General features: G+C 45.4%; 4 non-coding genes across 4 annotated transcripts; all 4 read right to left on the minus strand.

The window, feature by feature from the left end:
* Positions 1-584: 584 nt before the first annotated feature.
* trnal-uaa (transfer RNA leucine (anticodon UAA)) lies at positions 585-666 on the minus strand. Its single transcript has one exon. It is a non-coding gene; the product is annotated as a tRNA-Leu (tRNA).
* A 687-nt stretch (positions 667-1353) lies between these two features.
* Positions 1354-1435, minus strand: trnal-uaa (transfer RNA leucine (anticodon UAA)). Its single transcript has one exon. It is a non-coding gene; the product is annotated as a tRNA-Leu (tRNA).
* An 8425-nt stretch (positions 1436-9860) lies between these two features.
* Positions 9861-9942, minus strand: trnal-uaa (transfer RNA leucine (anticodon UAA)). Its single transcript has one exon. It is a non-coding gene; the product is annotated as a tRNA-Leu (tRNA).
* A 5127-nt stretch (positions 9943-15069) lies between these two features.
* Positions 15070-15151, minus strand: trnal-uaa (transfer RNA leucine (anticodon UAA)). Its single transcript has one exon. It is a non-coding gene; the product is annotated as a tRNA-Leu (tRNA).
* Positions 15152-21429: the final 6278 nt, after the last annotated feature.

The raw sequence follows: 21429 nt of genomic DNA on the forward strand, positions 1-21429 counted from the left end.
TCTTCAACCTCGCCTCAGCACACAGTCAGATACAACACTTTGCAAAAGGCATCCTGGCAGGATATGTCACTACTTGATCTTCTTTCTTCTCCTGCCATTCTGAATAAGTAGATGAATGCTTAAGTTTTATCGTCCGGCCTTTTAACACCCTGCACATTACAAATGTTCCAATTTCAGCATGGGTTTATTGGTGTGCTATGAATTCTCACAGCTTAGACTCAGAGTACATGACAATCTGGTAGTGTACATAGCATACTTGTATCAAGTCGTTTTCTTGGAGGGACACAGCACCGTTCCCATTTTGACATACCTGCTTGAACTCCTTGGATAATTAAAAGGCCCATCTTGAGTGGATTGCTGCTGCTTATGTGTCATAAATGACTTGCATATCATTTAGCGATATGAAATATTAAGCAACAAAAATAGGAACAGCAAGTTAAATCACCTGCAGATGGCATTTAAAGGGACTTGGAAAGGATGACTTGCTGCTTGTTCTTTCTTTTCGCTACTCGTTTTCTTCTTTTCACATAGACAAGTGATTTGGCAGGGGCATAACTGACCGTGAGTGTTAGTAAAACTCCACTTGATACCGGTGGGATTTGAACCCACGCCTCCGAAGAGAATGGAGCTTAAATCCAGCGCCTTAGACCACTCGGCCACGCTACCTCTATGAAGAAGACTTTGCCGACTTTTTCACGAAAGAAGGTGAATTTATGTTGAATTGGAAGAGGCAAGAATCATCATTTCCAGTCGGATAAAAGCAGCTTCCTCTTCAACCTCGCCTCAGCACACAGTCAGATACAACACTTTGCAAAAGGCATCCTGGCAGGATATGTCACTACTTGATCTTCTTTCTTCTCCTGCCATTCTGAATAAGTAGATGAACGCTTACGTTTTATCGTCCGGCCTTTTAACACCCTGCACGTTACAAATGTTCCAATATCAGCATGGGTTTATTGGTGTGCTATGAATTCTCACAGCTTAGACTCAGAGTACATGACAATCTGGTAGTGTACATAGCATACTTGTATCAAGTCGTTTTCTTGGAGGGACACAGCACCGTTCCCATTTTGACATACCTGCTTGAACTCCTTGGATAATTAAAAGGCCCATCTTGAGTGGATTGCTGCTGCTTATGTGTCATGAATGACTTGCATATCATTTAGCGATATGAAATATTAAGCAACAAAAATAGGAACAGCAAGTTAAATCCCCTGCAGATGGCATTTAAAGGGACTTGGAAAGGATGACTTGCTGCTTGTTCTTTCTTTTCGCTACTCGTTTTCTTCTTTTCACATAGACAAGTGATTTGGCAGGGGCACAACTGACCGTGAGTGTTTGTAAAACTCCACTTGGTAGCGGTGGGATTTGAACCCACGCCTCCGAAGAGATTGGAGCTTAAATCCAGCGCCTTAGACCACTCGGCCACGCTACCTCTATGAAGAAGTCTTTGCCGACTTTTTCACGAAAGAAGGTGAATTTATTTTGAATTGGAAGAGGCAAGAATCATCATTTCCAGTCGGATAAAAGCAGCTTAATCTTCAACCTCGCCTCAGCACACAGTCACATACAACACTTTGCAAAAGGCATCCTGGCAGGATATGTCACTACTTGATCTTCTTTTTTCTCCTGCCATTCTGAATAAGTAGATGAACGCTTAAGTTTTATCGTCCGGCCTTTTAACACCCTGCACGTTACAAATGTTCCAATATCAGCATGGGTTTATTGGTGTGCTATGAATTCTCACAACTTAGACTCAGAGTACATGACAATCTGGTAGTGTACATAGCATACTTGTATCAAGTCGTTTTCTTGGAGGGACACAGCACCATTCCCATTTTGACATACCTGCTTGAACTCCTTGGATAATTAAAAGGCCCATCTTGAGTGGATTGCTGCTGCTTATGTGTCATAAATGACTTGCATATCATTTAGCTATATGAAATATTAAGCAACAAAAATATGAACAGCAAGTTAAAACCCCTGCAGATGGCATTTAAAGGGACTTGGAAAGGATGACTTGATGATGGATGAGTTGCTGCTTCTTCTTTCTTTTCGCTACTCGTTTTCTTCTTTTCACGAATGTAACCAGCCGACTATTGTGGGCTGAGAAACGGCATCTTCTTTTAAGTCCCATTGGGCAGGGGTGCGCTTTTATTCCATCTATTACGGTAGTGAGCTAATCTCAGCTGCAGCCCATTTTAAAATGACAACTAATTATTAGGGGGGTATGTATAAAGACAGACCCAAGTCAGATGATGTGGTGCAACATTTTGGTGTGCCCTGCGTTGATGCTCTGGTGACTTGCAAAGAGTTTACTGTTGTGCCCAAACTTTGGACCAGTACAGGTTGAGAGCCTGGGGGAACCAGAGTCCAACTTAATTGCCGTTGCTGTTTTTGCCTAACGGGTTTGACATTAGTGTTCTGTTTCCTTTCCTTTTTTTCTTGGTTTGGTGTTTTGTTGCTTGTGTGGGATGTTAGTTATGTTTTGTTTTTTTATGATTTAGTGGCGTTACTGTATTGTGAATGATTATTGTTTTTTTGTTTACCTGACCACAGTTAGGTAACAAGTGTTGCTGTGAGTCCATTGGTCTTGCTGGCTGATCGTAAGCTGCACGGCGACTGGCGATAGGCCTCTGAGTTGGTGAGCTGGGCTGTTGCCGTAATCGGCAGTGTTAGTGGGTGGCTGGGAGGTAATATCGTGTTATGCTCTGCTAAGAGATACTTTCTTATTGATTTTGGATTGTGGGTGTACGCGGGTTTGATGTGTGATTGTTTGTGCTAATTCAAATTGTTGTTGGGGTGCTGTGTATGTAGAGCTAACCGGCCAGCCCTTAACTTTTATTGCCCTTATTGCACCCCTCCCAGTCAGGTGTCCTGTGTTGTCGGACGGCAGAGCGGCCAGCCAGCGGGTTTGATGAGACCTGAGGAGCCTTAATCGGTGCTCTGGTTGTTGTATGGACGGCACTTGTCCTTTTGTGAAGACTGTAGCTTTGTGATGTGGTTTTATGATTGTTATGTATTTTATCCAGTCCTGTTATTAAATATTTGCTACTGGTAGTGCTCAAAGTAACTGTTTATTGTTCATTACAACCATTGTTAAATTAGGGTCCTGGGGGGTGGGGCCCCAGGTGGCGTAGTAAAAATTAAAAAAAAATTATCTATCGGCCAAATAGTAGCGGACGGAGTGAGCAAGGTGACGGCCGCCAGGCTACAAATTGGCGCAGTCGGCAGGAGCTGTGGGGGTTTGTTTGTTTTGTGGATTTGTGATTTATTTATTAAATAAGGCAAAACAGCAACGGCACATCAGGACGATTTGGCTGGAGTACGCTGCGACGCAAGTGGGACTGTAATAGTGGAGCTACTGCATATGAACTTGTTTTCCACCTACTGACTTTGTTATGGAGGATGAGTTACAGGAGTTGAGGGACATGGTGCGCCAGCTTCAAGCGGAGAAGGAGCATCTTCAGGAGCAGGCACCAGCTGAAGAGCGAGCACCAGCGGATGCCGGGCCGTCTAATCATGTGCCTGGTTCTAATACTCCTGCTGCCTCTAATGTATGCCCCGTGGAACGGTTGTTGTATGTTCCAAGAGAAAGGAAGTGTTCTATATTCAGAGGGCTATCTGGGGTGAGCATTGATGAGTGGGTGGAAGAGCTACAGGCTTGTATTCGAATTAGACAGTTGGGGCCTTTAGAGCAGGCCTATTTTATGTACGATCACTTGGATGGGGAAGCAAAGTATGAGATAAAATACCGGCCTAAAGCAGAGAGGGAGGATCCCCAGAAGATTATATCCACTCTTAGAGAATTGTATGGGTGTTCTACTTCTTATATTGCCTTACAGGAGCAGTTCTTCTCAAGGAAGCAGTTGGAAGGGGAATCCTTACAAGAGTATTCTCATGCTCTCTGCGCCCTTATGGACCAAGTGGTACAAAGTGCTCCTAATGCAGTTCCTAATGCTAAAATTTTGTTGCGTGACCAGTTCATAGAACATGTCATTGACTCTGCTCTTCGCAGGGAATTAAAGCGTCTTGTTCGTCAACAACCAGCCTTATCTATGTTGGAAGTACGGTCCGAGGCCATTCGGTGGGAGCGTGAGGGGAGGCCACCGGAGGGGAGAGGCAGGAGTCACTCTGTCCCTTCACTGTGTGCAATGCAATGTTCAGGGGTCCCACAGAGTGTGGGAAGTCAACCAGTTAATGCAGCAGGGTCTGAGTTTGCTGAATTGAGAACAATGTTGTTAAGACAACAAGAACAGATAGCTCAATTAACACGGAGCTTAGCAGCTTTACAGCGGCCAGCATATACATCACGGCCTAATCGTTCTCCTACAGTGGTGTGCAGGAGATGTCAACAGCCAGGCCATTATGCCAGGGAGTGTGATAATGAACGGGTTGTTCAGACTCATCCTGTTGTTCCAGGACCATCTTCTCTGGCCAAGGAGTCACGAGGGGGGGAAAACTAGCTCCCCCCAATGTGCAGAGCCACACATTGGGAGGGTATGGCACAGGCTCTGGGGAGGCCCCTTCTAGTCAAGCGATTTCATCACTGGTGGGGCAGTGTCCTAAGGTGGCCATTAGATTGGGGGGAGTAGTTGTAAATTGCTTGTTGGATACCGGGTCAATGGTGTCCACTATAGCTGAAAGCGTCTTTGCACAGCACTTCCGGAACCAGCTTCAGCCTTGTCGGTGGCTACAGCTTCGTGCTGCAAATGGGTTGAGTATACCGTATGTGGGGTATGTGGAACTAACGGTTGAAGTTTTAGGGAAGGTTCTCCCAAACCGTGGGTGGTTAGTGGTGAAGGATCTGCCAAAGGGCCCCACGGCCCCTGCAGTATTGGGTATGAATGTTGTCCGGGAGTGCTATGCAGAGTTGTTTCACCAACATGGTGCCGCCTTATTTGATCTTCCACCAGTAAGTTATGCGTCATCACCCTGGCAGCAGGCACTCCAGTACTGCCACCATGTGGAGAGTAGGCCACTTAGGGTGGGTACTGGGCTTGCTAAAGTACGGGGTAAGAGGCCTGTGCTGATTCCAAGTGGTACAATTAAGATGGTGGCTGCTACATGCTCTGACCAGTTTTGCACAACATCCAGTACTGTGTTGTTGGAGCCATTGAGTGAGGCTAAGGCATTGCCCAGTGGGCTGTTGGTTTCCCCGGCATTGGTTCAGGTGGTGAGGGGTACGGTGTATGTCCCGCTGGTGAATGTGAGTCATGCGCCTGTGTTTTTGGGACCTCGATACCCACTGGGAAAGCTGAGTCTAGCCCAAGTGGTAAGTTTGCCTAATGGGGTTGTTGAGGGAGAAGGCCAATTTCCAGTCTCTGCTAATATAGTGGAGGCTACGGTAGACCCGGTGCATGAGCAGATCCGGCATATGGAATTATCAGCACTTTCGGAGCCAGAACAGGCTAGAGTTAAGGGGTTGCTGATGAGGTATGAAACGGTGTTCTCAGCATTTGAGGGAGATTTGGGGTGTACTGCATTGATTTCCCATGACATCCCAGTAACTGATGACAAACCAGTGAGGCAGCGGTATCGGCGCATTCCCCCTTGTGACTATGATGCAGTGAAGGCTCATATCCACCAGTTACTTGACAATCAAGTGATCCGGGAAAGTAGTAGCCCTTACGCCTCACCCATTGTTGTGGTAAAGAAGGATGGTAGCATCCGTATGTGTGTGGACTACCGTTCCCTAAACAGTAAGACCAGGAAAGATGCTTTCCCCCTCCCTCGTATTGAAGAGTCATTAGATGCTTTGTCCGGCGCCAAGTGGTTTTCCACCATGGATTTGGCTAGCGGGTACAACCAGATTCCAGTAACAGAGGGCGATCGCCCCAAGACTGCATTTTGCACACCATTTGGACTATTTGAGTTCAATAGAATGCCATTTGGGCTGTGTAATGCACCTAGTACATTCCAAAGGTTAATGGAACGCATGTTTGGGGATCAGAACTGCCAGTCCTTGTTACTTTACCTGGATGATATTATTATTTTTTCATCTAGTGTAGAGGAACATGTACATCGGTTAGAGCTGGTATTGAGCCGATTGCAACAGGAGGGCTTGAAGGCAAAACTGGAGAAATGCTGTTTCTTCAAACATGAGGTTCAGTATTTGGGTCATCGCATCTCAGAGAGGGGGGTGTCTACTGACCCTGAAAAGGTGTCTGCAGTTGCACATTGGCCACGTCCCACCAATGTGGCAGAGCTGCGCTCATTTTTGGGCTTTGCCAGCTACTATAGGCGGTTTGTGGCAGGCTTTTCTAAACTGGCAGGTCCTCTGTATCACCTAGTGGCCGAACAGGGTTCTACAAAAAAACGGAAACAGGCCAGGCCATTTTTGCCTCAGGTGTGGTCGGAATCATGTGAGGATAGCTTCAAGCACCTGAAGGAGAGACTCATCCAGGCCCCTATCCTTGCTTTTGCTGACTTTTCTCTCCCTTTCATTCTAGAGGTCGATGCTAGCCACCAAGGCCTGGGAGCTGTGTTGTCTCAAGACCAGGGGGGGGAGGTTAGACCTATTGCCTATGCGAGTCGAAGTCTTCGGCCACCTGAAAAGTCATATAGCTCCATGAAGCTGGAGTTTTTGGGACTAAAGTGGGCCATGACGGAGAAATTCCGGGAGTATTTGTGGGGTCAGCGGTGCATTGTGTGGACTGACAATAACCCACTGAGTCACTTGGAGACCGCCAAGTTGGGGGCCACAGAACAACGGTGGGTGGCCCAACTTTCCTCCTTTCAGTATACCGTTCGTTATCGACCTGGACGAACTAATAAGAATGCGGATTCATTGTCCAGGCAGTGCCTTGATCCCATTGTAGGCACTGAGGTTGATACAGGGGGGACTATATTGCCCCTGGCACTACAAGGTGCCGTTGCTGGAGATTCACATCCTGCTACGGCTCAGTTAGCCATCACAGCACTACCATCTCGTACTAGTGAAGAGGTGAGGGCTTTGCAACAGTCAGATCCTGCTATAAGTGCATTCCATCCATTCTGGCAGGACCAGAGACGGCCTAGTGCAGAGGAGAGAAGGCAGTTACCTACAGCAGTTCACGGGCTTTTGCAACAGTGGGATCGTATTGTTCAGTCTGAGGGCATTTTGTATAGACAAATTTTTCGACCAGAAGGAGGGGAGGAGGTCTGGCAGTTAATTCTGCCAGATGGTTTGAAAAAGGAAGTACTACAACAGTTGCATGACAATCATGGCCATCAAGGTGTTGAACGTACCCTGGAATTGGTGCGACAGAGGTGCTATTGGCCAGGTATGAGTCAGGACATTAGAGAGTGGTGTCAACAGTGTGGTAGGTGTGCATTGGCAAAGCCTCCACACACTCGGATACGGGCCCCAATGGGTCATCTATTGGCGTCGAGACCCAATGAGATAGTGGCAATGGACTTTTCTTTGTTGGAACCATCTGCCGAAGGATTTGAGCAGGTGTTGGTGATAACTGATGTTTTCTCAAAGTTTACACAGGTAATTCCTACACGTGATCAGCGGGCTTCTACAGTGGCGAATGTGCTGCTTAAAGAATGGTTTTACAGGTATGGTGTCCCTAGGCAAATACATTCTGACCAGGGTCGAAGCTTTGAGAATGCTTTAGTCCACCAGCTCTGTGCTTTGTATGGTGTCCAAAAGACACGTACTACTCCTTACCATCCACAAGGAAATGGCCAATGCGAGAGATTTAATCGCACCATGCATGGTCTCCTGCGTACTCTTTCTCATGAGCAGAAGAGGCACTGGACAGAATTTCTCCCTCAGTTGGTGTTCAATTATAATTCTACAGTTCACCAGACCACCAAGGAGTCCCCTCATTTTTTGATGTTTGGGCAAGAACCCCAGCTTCCTATTGACTTTTTGTTAGGACGATCACGGGAGCTGGAAGGGGGTTCCGTGTGTAGTTGGATGAGGGAACATCAGAGGCGACTTCGGGTGGCATTTGAGAAGGTGAGAGTTAAGGTGCAGACTGCAGCTCAACAGCGGAAGGAGGGGCATGACCAGAAGTTGCAAGCGGAGCCATTAAGTGTGGGTAGCCTCGTTTACCTTCGCAACAACTCTGTACGAGGCCGTAATAAAATTCAAGATGCTTGGGAATCCACTGTTTATGAAGTACTAATGGCCCCAGGAGTGGGCGGAGCGGTCTATTCAGTGGCCCCAGTACAGGACCATAGTCGTCCCCGTCAGGTCCATCGTTCCATGTTGAAGTTGGCCCCACCTTGCGTCCAGCCACCGCCGTCAGAGATAGGACGGACCGAACTGGATGGTGATATCAGTGGTGAGGGAGAGGACCTGGGACAGTGGGTTGCAGTAGTGCCTTTGGACACTAGAGATCAAGTACAACCACCGTTGCTGCTGGAGCCTGACGTTTCTTCCAGGTCTCCTAATAATTTAAGGGGTGCTGTGCCCTCTAATGTAATTCACTCTCCCCCTGTAGTGGTGCCTGGCACTGAAGTGCGTGTGGGGCGTAGGACAACTCTCACTACAGCAGGGACACACAGAAATCCCCACCATTTGCCGGTGTCTGTAGTGGGTATGGCAGTTGGGGTGGAAAACAACCGGGTCCCTAGGGTTGGTGGTAGTCTGCCTGCCATATTTAGGCCATGGTGTTAGGATTTTAGGTTTTGAGCTATCGGTGGGACACCGATTTAAAATGTCCGGGGTAGAATGTAACCAGCCGACTATTGTGGGCTGAGAAACGGCATCTTCTTTTAAGTCCCATTGGGCAGGGGTGCGCTTTTATTCCATCTATTACGGTAGTGAGCTAATCTCAGCTGCAGCCCATTTTAAAATGACAACTAATTATTAGGGGGGTATGTATAAAGACAGACCCAAGTCAGATGATGTGGTGCAACATTTTGGTGTGCCCTGCGTTGATGCTCTGGTGACTTGCAAAGAGTTTACTGTTGTGCCCAAACTTTGGACCAGTACAGGTTGAGAGCCTGGGGGAACCAGAGTCCAACTTAATTGCCGTTGCTGTTTTTGCCTAACGGGTTTGACATTAGTGTTCTGTTTCCTTTCCTTTTTTTCTTGGTTTGGTGTTTTGTTGCTTGTGTGGGATGTTAGTTATGTTTTGTTTTTTTATGATTTAGTGGCGTTACTGTATTGTGAATGATTATTGTTTTTTTGTTTACCTGACCACAGTTAGGTAACAAGTGTTGCTGTGAGTCCATTGGTCTTGCTGGCTGATCGTAAGCTGCACGGCGACTGGCGATAGGCCTCTGAGTTGGTGAGCTGGGCTGTTGCCGTAATCGGCAGTGTTAGTGGGTGGCTGGGAGGTAATATCGTGTTATGCTCTGCTAAGAGATACTTTCTTATTGATTTTGGATTGTGGGTGTACGCGGGTTTGATGTGTGATTGTTTGTGCTAATTCAAATTGTTGTTGGGGTGCTGTGTATGTAGAGCTAACCGGCCAGCCCTTAACTTTTATTGCCCTTATTGCACCCCTCCCAGTCAGGTGTCCTGTGTTGTCGGACGGCAGAGCGGCCAGCCAGCGGGTTTGATGAGACCTGAGGAGCCTTAATCGGTGCTCTGGTTGTTGTATGGACGGCACTTGTCCTTTTGTGAAGACTGTAGCTTTGTGATGTGGTTTTATGATTGTTATGTATTTTATCCAGTCCTGTTATTAAATATTTGCTACTGGTAGTGCTCAAAGTAACTGTTTATTGTTCATTACAACCATTGTTAAATTAGGGTCCTGGGGGGTGGGGCCCCAGGTGGCGTAGTAAAAATTAAAAAAAAATTATCTATCGGCCAAATAGTAGCGGACGGAGTGAGCAAGGTGACGGCCGCCAGGCTACACATAGACAAGTGATTTGGCAGGGGCAAAACTGACCGTGAGTGTTTGTAAAACTCCACTTGGTAGCAGTGGGATTTGAACCCACGCCTCCGAAGAGAATGGAGCTTAAATCCAGCGCCTTAGACCACTCGGCAACGCCACCTCTAAAAAGAAGTGTTTGCCGACTTTTTCACGAAAGAAGGTGAATTCATGTTGAATTGGAAGAGGCAAGAATCATCATTTCCAGTCTGATAAAAGCAGCTTCCTCTTCAACCTCGCCTCAGCACACAGTCACATACAACACTTTGCAAAAGGCATCCTGGCAGGATATGTCACTACTTGATCTTCTTTCTTCTCCTGCCATTCTGAATAAGTAAATGAACGCTTACGTTTTATCGTCCTGCCTTTTAACACCCTGCACATTACAAATGTTCCAATTTCAGCATGGGTTTATTGGTGTGCTATGAATTCTCACAGCTTAGACTCAGAGTACATGACAATCTGGTAGTGTACATAGCATACTTGTATCAAGTCGTTTTCTTGGAGGGACACAGCACCATTCCCATTTTGACATACCTGCTTGAACTCCTTGGATAATTAAAAGGCCCAACTTGAGTGGATTGCTGCTGCTTATGTGTCATAAATGACTTGCATATCATTTAGCGATATGAAATATTAAGCAACAAAAATAGGAACAGCAAGTTAAATCCCCTGCAGATGGCATTTAAAGGGACTTGGAAAGGATGACTTGCTGCTTGTACTTTCTTTTCGCTACTCGTTTTCTTCTTTTCACATAGACAAGTGATTTGGCAGGGGCACAACTGACCGTGAGTGTTTGTAAAACTCCACTTGGTAGCGGTGGGATTTGAACCCACGCCTCCGAAGAGATTGGAGCTTAAATCATTACTTCATTACTTCCGGCGCCGCCGCGAGTGGCTGCCTTTTCCAGTAGCTCCGTCTTTGTGTTATTTGTTTTTCTCTTTTCTCGAGTTTCTTTAAACTTTATTTATTGTCTCAGGCTTTTACGCACGACCAAAGTGCATCTTATTTATATCCTAAGGATATTTTAATTTTTATTTTCATAGTGGTATGGAGTGCAGTGTAGAGTTTCGATTCTATTCCCGGGAACAACTGCTGAGCCTCCGTCCCATGGGACGCGGGGGCATTGTCCAAACAATCCCGGGGGAGCTGAGGCGTAAGTATCGGGGCTGCAGAGCCGGTGCTAAGCTAAAGGCTAAGCTAAAGGCTAAGAAGACGGAGAAGCGGTGGAGATACAAACCCTCGGTCCCGTCGGTGGTTATGGGGAATGTCAACTCGCTGACCAACAAAACTGATGAGCTGGCTAGTCTGGTGAAGACCCAGAAGCTCTACAGGGAGTGCAGCGTGCTGTGTTTCACCGAGACCTGGCTCACCCCCGACACCCCGGACGCTAACGTGGAGCTACCTGGATTCTCTACGGTGCGAGCGGACAGGGACCCGAAACTCAGCGGGAAACGCAAAGGTGGGGGGCTTGCGCTTTTCATCAACACCAGGTGGTGCAACCCCGGTCATGTAAGCGTGAAGGAGGTTATCTGCTGTCGGGACATAGAACTGTTAGCGGTGAGCCTCAGCCCATATTACATGCCGCGGGAGCTCTCACACGCCATCTTTGTGTGTGTTTACATTCCACCCCGGGCGGACGCGCAGGCAGCGTGTGACGTCATCCACTCCGCCGTTGCAGCGCTACAGACACAGCACCCTGACGCCTTCTGTCTGATCTCTGGCGACTTTAACCATGTCACACTGGACTCTACCCTGCCTGCCTTTTTCCAGTTTGTGGACTGTCCCACCAGGAAAAACAGGACTATTGACCTGCTGTATGCTAATGTGAGGGACGCATACAGGGCCACCCCACTACCACCACTGGGGAAATCAGATCACAATCTGGTTTTCCTACAGCCTCAGTACAAACCACTGGTATTGAGGCAGCCTTCTACCTCTCGCTCATTCAGAGTTTGGTCTCCTGAAGCAGAAGAAGCCCTCATGGACTGCTTCGAGACCACTGATTGGAGCGTGCTGCTACATTCACACGGTGAAGACATTGAGGGAGTGACACACTGCGTTACGGACTACTTGAACTTTTGTACGGACGTAGCTGTTCCCACAAGGACTGTACGCTGCTTCCCAAATAATAAACCCTGGATCACCAGTGACGTCAAGGACCTCCTCAATCAGAAGAAGAGGGCGTTCAAAGATGGAAACTCGGTGGAGCTGAAGCGCGTACAGAGGGAACTCAAGGTACGTCTGAAAGAGGCCAAAGAGTCCTATAGGAGAAAAGTGGAGAGAAGGCTGCAGGACAATAACATGAGGGAGGTCTGGGGTGCGATGAGAGCTATCACAGGGTGCAATAACAATAGCAGCAGCTCAGTGGAGGGGGGTGTGGACAGTGCAAACCAGTTTAACAACTTCTACAACAGGTTTGACTGTCCTGCTCCTGCTGCCTCCTCCCCCCCTGCAGCACTCACCACCCAGTCACCCCCACTAGCCCCCCCAGCAGCCCCCTACTCCTGCACCTCCCCCCCTCCTGCAGCAGTTACCACACTGTCACCATGGCCAGCGGATCGGCCCTCACCCTCACCTCTATGACCCCCGTCACCATCACCACCATCTCCAACACCATCACCACCCTCACCTCCACCATCTCCACCACCATCACCACCCTCACCTCCACCATCTCCACCACCATCACCTCCACCATCTCCGCCAACATCAGCACCACCATCAGCTGGTGGGCTAAACGGCTCTTGCAGTCCCCCCACCTTCACTGTGGACCAAGTCAGAAGACAGCTGAGGAGACTTCACCCCAGAAAGGCAGCTGGCCCGGACAGAGTGTGCCCCAGAATGCTCAAAGCATGCGCTGTCCAACTGGGGGAGCCGCTTCAGCATGTCTTCAATCTGAGTCTACGCCTAGGGAGGGTCCCTGACACGTGGAAGACATCATGCCTCATTCCAGTTCCCAAGAAGCCACACCCGAAGGAGCTGAATGACTACAGGCCAGTTGCGCTAACATCCCACGTGATGAAGACCATGGAGCGACTGCTGCTGAGTCACCTCAGACCTCAGGTCCACCATGCTGAGGACCCACTGCAGTTTGCTTACAGGGAGAAGGTGGGGGTGGAGGACGCCATCCTCCATCTCCTGCACAGAGCTCACTCTCACCTGGACAAAGGGAGCGGTGCTGTGAGGGTCATGTTCTTTGACTTCTCCAGCGCCTTTAACACCATCCAGCCCCTACTGCTGAGAGACAAGCTGGTGAAGATGGAGGTGGACATGCACCTGGTCACCTGGATCACTGACTACCTGACTGGGAGGCCACAACATGTCAGGATCAGGGACTGCTCCTCTGATACAGTGATCAGCAACACAGGAGCACCTCAGGGGACCGTCCTCTCTCCAGTCCTGTTTACCCTGTACACATCAGACTTCAAATACGACTCGGAGTCATGCCACATGCAGAAGTTCTCCGATGACACTGCAATTGTGTGGTGTGTGCATAATGGACAGGAGATGGAGTACAGGAGCCTGATTGAGGACTTTGTGGTGTGGTGCAAAGCTAACCATCTACAGCTGAACATCACCAAAACCAAGGAGATGTGCATAGGCTTTAGAAGGTCCAGGCCCTCTCAGCAGCCAGTCTCCATTGATGGGGTCAATGTGGAGATGGTGAAGGCCTACAAGTTCCTTGGAGTGCACCTGGATGAAAGGCTGGACTGGTCAGTGAACACCGACCACCTCTACAGGAAAGCCCAAAGCAGACTGTACTTCCTCAGGAGGCTTGCGTCATTCAGGATCTGCCAGAAACTCCTGCTGATGTTCTACCAGTCTGTGGTAGCCAGCGTCCTCTTTTATGCTGTAGTGTGTTGGGGAGGCAGCATCAGCAAGAGGGACGCTGGACGTATTGACAGGCTGGTGAGGAAAGCTGGTTCTGTGCTGGGTTTACAGCTGGAGCCCCTAACACCACTGGCAGAGAGGAGAGCCCTCAACAAGCTGCTGAACATCATGGACAATGTTCACCACCCTCTGCACAGCACGATCACCCGGCAGAGGAGCTCATTCAGTGGCAGACTGCTGTCCAAGTCCTGCTCCACCGACAGGCTCAGGAAGTCTTTTGTCCCTCAGGCCATAAGACTGTTTAACTCATCTCAGCACAGCAGACTACAAACTTTGTGACACCTCCTCCGGTCACTCTAATGGTCATACCCCCAAATCACACCTTACCTCCATCTTCAGTATTGCTATTTTTTATTACCTGTACTTAAATTTTCCACTTACTACTGTATTACTGCACTACTTGCACTATTGTATATTGTATTATTGCACTACTTCCACTTCCACACATTATTGCACATTGTTTCTTCCACCATTATTGGAATAAGTAATTTTGGCTGCTGTAATTCTTGTCATGTACCTTTTTTTGCTGCTGTTATTTGTCATGTACCTTGCTACTGGAACTCAGGAATTTCCCTCTGGGATAAATAAAGTATCTATCTATCTATCTATCTATCTATCTATCTAAATCCAGCGCCTTAGACCACTCGGCCACGCTACCTCTATGAAGAAATCTTTGCCGACTTTTTCACGAAAGAAGGTGAATTTATGTTGAATTGGAAGAGGCAAGAATCATCATTTCCAGTCGGATAAAAGCAGCTTCCTCTTCAACCTCGCCTCAGCACACAGTCACATACAACACTTTGCAAAAGGCATCCTGGCAGGATATGTCACTACTTGATCTTCTTTTTTCTCCTGCCATTCTGAATAAGTAGATGAACGCTTAAGTTTTATCGTCCGGCCTTTTAACACCCTGCACGTTACAAATGTTCCAATATCAGCATGGGTTTATTGGTGTGCTATGAATTCTCACAACTTAGACTCAGAGTACATGACAATCTGGTAGTGTACATAGCATACTTGTATCAAGTCGTTTTCTTGGAGGGACACAGCACCATTCCCATTTTGACATACCTGCTTGAACTCCTTGGATAATTAAAAGGCCCATCTTGAGTGGATTGCTGCTGCTTATGTGTCATAAATGACTTGCATATCATTTAGCTATATGAAATATTAAGCAACAAAAATATGAACAGCAAGTTAAAACCCCTGCAGATGGCATTTAAAGGGACTTGGAAAGGATGACTTGATGATGGATGAGTTGCTGCTTCTTCTTTCTTTTCGCTACTCGTTTTCTTCTTTTCACATAGACAAGTGATTTGGCAGGGGCACAACTGACCGTGAGTGTTTGTAAAACTCCACTTGATAGCGGTGGGATTTGAACCCACACCTCCGAAGAGAATGGAGCTTAAATCCAGCGCCTTAGACCACTCGGCCACACTACCTCTATGAAGAAATCTTTGCCGACTTTTTCACGAAAGAAGGTGAATTTATGTTGAATTGGAAGAGGCAAGAATCATCATTTCCAGTCGGATAAAAGCAGCTTCCTCTTCAACCTCGCCTCAGCACACAGTCACATACAACACTTTGCAAAAGGCATCCTGGCAGGATATGTCACTACTTGATCTTCTTTCTTCTCCTGCCATTCTGAATAAGTAGATGAACGCTTACGTTTTATCGTCCGGCCTTTTAACACCCTGCACGTTACAAATGTTCCAATATCAGCATGGGTTTATTGGTGTGCTATGAATTCTCACAGCTTAGACTCAGAGTACATGACAATCTGGTAGTGTACATAGCATACTTGTATCAAGTCGTTTTCTTGGAGGGACACAGCACCGTTCCCATTTTGACATACCTGCTTGAACTCCTTGGATAATTAAAAGGCCCATCTTGAGTGGATTGCTGCTGCTTTTGTGTCATAAATGACTTGCATATCATTTAGCTATATGAAATATTAAGCAACAAAAATATGAACAGCAAGTTAAAACCCCTGCAGATGGCATTTAAAGGGACTTGGAAAGGATGATTTGATGATGGATGAGTTGCTGCTTCTTCTTTCTTTTCGCTACTCGTTTTCTTCTTTTCACATAGACAAGTGATTTGCCAGGGGCACAACTGACCGTGAGTGTTTGTAAAACTCCACTTGGTAGCGGAGGGATTTGAACCCACGCCTTCGAAGAGAATAGAGCTTAAATCCAGCACCTTAGACTACTCGGCGACGCTAACTCTATGAAGAAGTCTATGCCGACTATTTCCCAAAAGAAGGTGAATTTATGTTGAATCGGAAGAGGCAAGAATCATCATTTCCTGTCTGATAAAAGCAGCTTCTTCTTCAACCTCGCCTCAGAACACAGTCACATACAACACTTTGCAAAAGGCATCCTGGCAGGATATGTCACTACTTGATCTTCTTTTTTCTCCTGCCATTCTGAATAAGTAGATGAGCGCTTAAGTTTTATCGTCCGGCCTTTTAACACCCTGCACGTTACAAATGTTCCAATTTCAGCATGGGTTTATTGGTGTGCTATGAATTCTCACAGCTTAGACTCAGAGTACATGACAATCTGGTAGTGTACATAGCATACTTGTATCAAGTTGTTTTCTTGGAGGGACACAGCACTGTTCCCATTTTGACATACATGCTTGAACTCCTTGGATAATTAAGAGCAGAGGTGTCAATTCCAGGTTCAGAAATTAATAGTCCTCACCTGGATTTTGCTCAGGCTTCCTGGATTGTGTTGATTCCACTAATTTTACCTGGATTCCACTAATTAGAAGATCTAGCAAGCTTGAGCAAAATCCTGGTGAGGACTTTTACTTTCTGAACCTGGAATTGACACCTCTGATTAAGAGGCCCACATTGAGTGGATTGCTGCTGCTCATGTCTCATAAATGACTTGCATATCATTTACCTACACTGTAAAAAATGTTTGTTGAATTTACGGTAATAAACTATAAAATAGCAACAGTAAAAGATCATAAAGTAGAAAACAGTATATCACTGTAACAGATGCAATAGTTTATTTAAAAAAAATGTAATTATGATAAATAAAAAAAGATTAGATTTTGCTGATGAGTAGCCTACTCATCAATTTACAGTGAAAACAATTCATCAATCAGCAAAATCGCACCTTCATATCTACAGAAAGAAAATGCTAAAAATATGGCCAGTTCTGTAAGGTAAAGCATGTTGAAATATAGGACGTATAGAATGTACTGCCATTTTAGAAATTGTCTTTGTAAATATGGGTCAAATATTTATACATGGTGACTGTGGAGACGCTTCTCCCGACTGTTCTTTGTTCAATTATGTTTTACGTAATGTTCTCTGATTGGTTTATCACTGCCAGCGTACGTACTGTACACATTACATATCTGTGTCAGGGATAGATTTTGGAATTCAGTGCACACATTAGGCGCACTGCTGATTTTTGAGAAAATTTAAGGCTTTTAGGTGCGCCTTATGGTCTGGAAAGTACGGTACTTAACTAATGCTAACCTTTTTTTTGTGGCTGTGTAATCATGTAGGCTTTGTCTAAGAAAAACAGCGATTTTAGTGTAGTGGAGACAGCTAAACGCCATTTCACTGTGACACCCAAAATGGAATCCTTTCCCACTGAACTGAGAAACTGACTCACATCTCTTTGGTTGCATGTAAATTTAAAGACTGATTCTTTACACAGCAACAGGCCCCAAAGGACCCACATCCACTGTGGTGTTTACCTCTCAAAAACCTACAATGCTGACCTTATGATCTCCTGAGCTTGGGAGAGAGGCCATCTAAGAGAGGCTGGTCAAAACCAACCTTCGTCGAAGGACACTGGGACCACAGTCAGGAAGGACCATAAAACTCTAAATTCCAACCTTATCTGATCGCCCACAGTTTAAACCCACTCTATGTCCTGTGTTATAATCCAGAGCTGAAGATACAAATATTTCAGAGATCTCTGTAACTCCAAATCTGATCTGTACACAGAATTGGGATTAAGCCTACAGGAACCAGCTTGGCTAATGCAGTCTAGAGACACCGAACTTGACTACCTTCCATACAAGGAAAGATTAATTATTCTTGAAACCAGTATTCAGCATTCCAGCCTTAAGAACAAAGGACCACAAGACCATTTAAATGTGAACACTGTGCCATGTGGTTGATATAAAGACACAACTTATGATCTTTCATGTATTCAGTATTAAGTGATCTTATTAGAATACGTGTTACTGTATAAACACACCACATTGATGCATATCGATGTATTAGTTTGTATGTTACTCATCGAATGTAATCATTCTCATGTGTACGTATGTGACCTCACATTTATGCCTGTCTGTGCATTATGTCATTTGTTGTCCAAAAGTGGAAATTGAGAATGGCTCAATGTGTAGACTAATAGAACCAAATTAGTTCTTGTTTAGGCAGAGTATGTAAGACAATTTATTTAGGATTAGTTTACTTTGTCTTCGAATTGTGTTAATCTGTCTTCTTTGGTTAAGTCATTAACTAGACCTGGAAAGACGGGCACTCCTCGCTCCCCCCCCCCCCCTCTCTCTCTCTCTCTCTCTCTCTCTCTCTCTTTTTCTCTCCCCTGTCTGGGCAGAGGTCATGAATATTCATTAATAAAGGCCAATGGTCAATGGCCTGATGAACATGAAAGCGCCTTACAATTATGCCCCTAAAACTTGTTTTAAAAGCCCTAGCTCAAAGCGAAACAATGAGCTTGGCAGCCTGGTAATTTGGGAAGACTTGGAGAACTTCGCCAGAGTCGCCGAGACTCAAAGACTCGAACACGCCAAACCATCGCGACTGTTCGCTGGACTCACGCCGAACACCGCCGTGTCCAGAAGAGCGATGCCAAGAAACCGCAACTAACGCTCTCACCGAGTCCAACAGAAGATTCTTCTTTATTTTCTTTTATTTTCTTTATTCTACGTTTCGTCGTCAAAAGTACTTTTATTTCGTCTAGTCGTTCAAGTCAAGCTCATCTTTCTCAGTCAAGTATCTTCACAAGTTTGTCTGCGCACTCCAGCTGCGACTGTGACGTCACCGCTAAGTCTCCGCGACCCGAGCCGTCTCACGTGACCTGCTCCGCAGACCTTAGCTGCCTCAAGAAACGAACCGTGAACGCGCACCGGTTGGTCCGCGTAACCACGCCTCTTCGTCGAAGTAAGACGCTCAGTTCATGCTGTTTTGGGGTTGCCAGCTTCTATCTCTCCCGAAGTCCAAAATAGTAAATACTGTTGCCATTAACCTGCCCAAACTTCCTCTTTCTTCTTTTCTATTCTCTCTCTAAAGACCTCGTGTCCGTCCCTGGGTCCTACGCTAGTTAGGCAAGCCTTAGAATAGTCATATAATACATTTAAATCTCATGACCGTCGATAACTGTATCATTCGCTGTTGTTGTTTAATTTTATATTCTTTGTTGTTCACTATTATATCCCTGGTTTAAATTAGTAGATTCACATATAGGTTTAGTTTCAATTTGAGCCAAACCATTCATATGCTTTGTATCAATTGTAATATTAACCATTTAATAAATGTGGACATTTATTCATCTGGTCACGGTGGTAAATGCATATTTTGGTCGATGGTATTAGGTCACTGCGCGGAACCAGAACTTAACCCTTTAGTAATGAGACTGATCAAACCATATTCCACCTAACTCCGTTATCACAATACTGGTTCCTGAGCAATCAGGATGGTGCCCCGTTCATAATCCATAAACTAACATATGTATCCACTACATATAATGGTGCTGCCGTGTGAGGGTTCCGTTGTCATATCTAGCTATTGGTCAGAAATGTACTGCTACCGTTATTAATTATTTCCATAATCCCGTGTCTTTACTGGTTGAATGTGAGCAAATGACTTGTGTTTTATGTTAAATGTTTCACGTCGTGTTTATGTCAGTGAAGCGTCCTTTAAGATCAGCTGTAGCGCACTTGCCCTAATGCAATTCTGTAGGAAATTTGAAATTTTCTGTAGGAAAAGATGTAGAAAATTGAAGTTGCGGTTACCAACTTTAAGTTTATATCTCGGTCATAAGCTGAGTTTACGCGGGTACCGTAAATTCTGTCTGAAGTGACCAAGCTCGATATTTCGGGGACAAGGTTCGGCCCTAGCCTGACAACGGACGAACCCTGGAAATACGAGTTAAAGGCGAGAGATTCTTCTTCGCGTTTATCCGAAGTTAATATCTTGTCTTGATGGACACCTTGAGGGAGCTGCGTGTTCCAGCATCTCAAGTCAAAGCCCAAGAGCCACAAATTGCAATTTAATCCTTTCAGGTGGCGCTTAGGCGCACGGTGAATTGTGTATTTGTGAATGCCACAGCGCGGTCGTTGCTCAACGATGAACCCATGGCAAATTAAATATTTATGAGTTATAATTAACCTTTGAACAAGTAGTTGATATTGTGATAAAATTTTTTACATTGATTGTAATTGTGGAAACGCAGCGGTGCTCTTGCTGTTTTTCTCCTTAAGTGCTGAACTAACAAAAAGATTAAACTAAACTATTGCATCTCTAGACGCGGTCGTCTGAGATCAGTGTACCTCCTTCTGAGGTTAAGTTAAACTGAACGCAAACTGAAGCAGCGCTGAGACCCGCTTGGGTAGGCGGTGCTAAAATACGTCACCTCCGACGTAACTTGTTCCCTAGCGGAAAGGGAACCTGTTAGCTGAACTAGCTAGCTGGCCTGCTAAGGCTAGCCTACTGTGTTGTGAAAGCGAACTCTTTGTCTCCCTTGCGTGGAAAGTCACACATTGTTAATTAAGTATAAGTGTTTAGACAACGTGTAGACACGTCACTGTTGACACGCTCCCCAGTAGGGAGGAAACAATAGCTAAACTGGTTAGCTTTGGAAAGCTAGCCCTCGTCTTTTGAAACATAGCCTTGTGTCTCCATCGTGCGGCTGCACATGGAATGTCAATACAAGTGAAGTGTTGAAACCGAAATTGCTTTAAATATTTAAATGCCACATGCTGTTTATGTACCTAGTTAAAGTAGTATAATGTATTATACTGTACCATATAAAGCCATTGTATGGAAGTGATTAATATTGAGTTATTAATGTTATTGTTGTTTAGATCCACTTTTACCAATTAGTAATAAAGTGACTAAAGTTAATCAACCCCACAATCCTAGACCAAAGACAGCTCAACAGTTCTTGTTTTATAGTATTAATTAGGTGAAATTTTAATTTTAATTTAAATTGGAACTTACATTAAATCCCATATAACCAAATACTTCCCACTTATCTAGTCTTTTAAATAATTTTCTTTTTGTATACACATTTTGTCTTATTTGTTGTTTTAATTCTTTTACTTTTACTAAGTATTACTGAAACAATCATTTAAAGCACATTTAACCATACTTTTATAATCCTCTATTTAGTCTTATACACATATATACCTACACATATAATCTATTCTTATTACTTCTATTTACTCAACATTCCCTATTCTAGTCATACGTGTTGATTTAAAGGGTGTATATATCACATATGTTGATTGAGGGAAACAGGCAGAACACAGATTAGCGACTAGATCATTAGCCGCATCACTACAAACCTGTAACCCAAACAATAAATACCATCACATAATTCAAATTGGGAATAACCACCAGCCTAGCACATATCTTTCACTGTGGAGGTTCACAGTAGTTGCCACTGAGCCCCACACGTAGGTGTGGTTCTTGGGTGATCGTAGCCCTTGGTTGGCAGAC

Source organism: Brachyhypopomus gauderio, unplaced genomic scaffold, assembly GCF_052324685.1.
Source record: "Brachyhypopomus gauderio isolate BG-103 unplaced genomic scaffold, BGAUD_0.2 sc130, whole genome shotgun sequence".
NCBI lineage: Eukaryota > Metazoa > Chordata > Actinopteri > Gymnotiformes > Hypopomidae > Brachyhypopomus > Brachyhypopomus gauderio.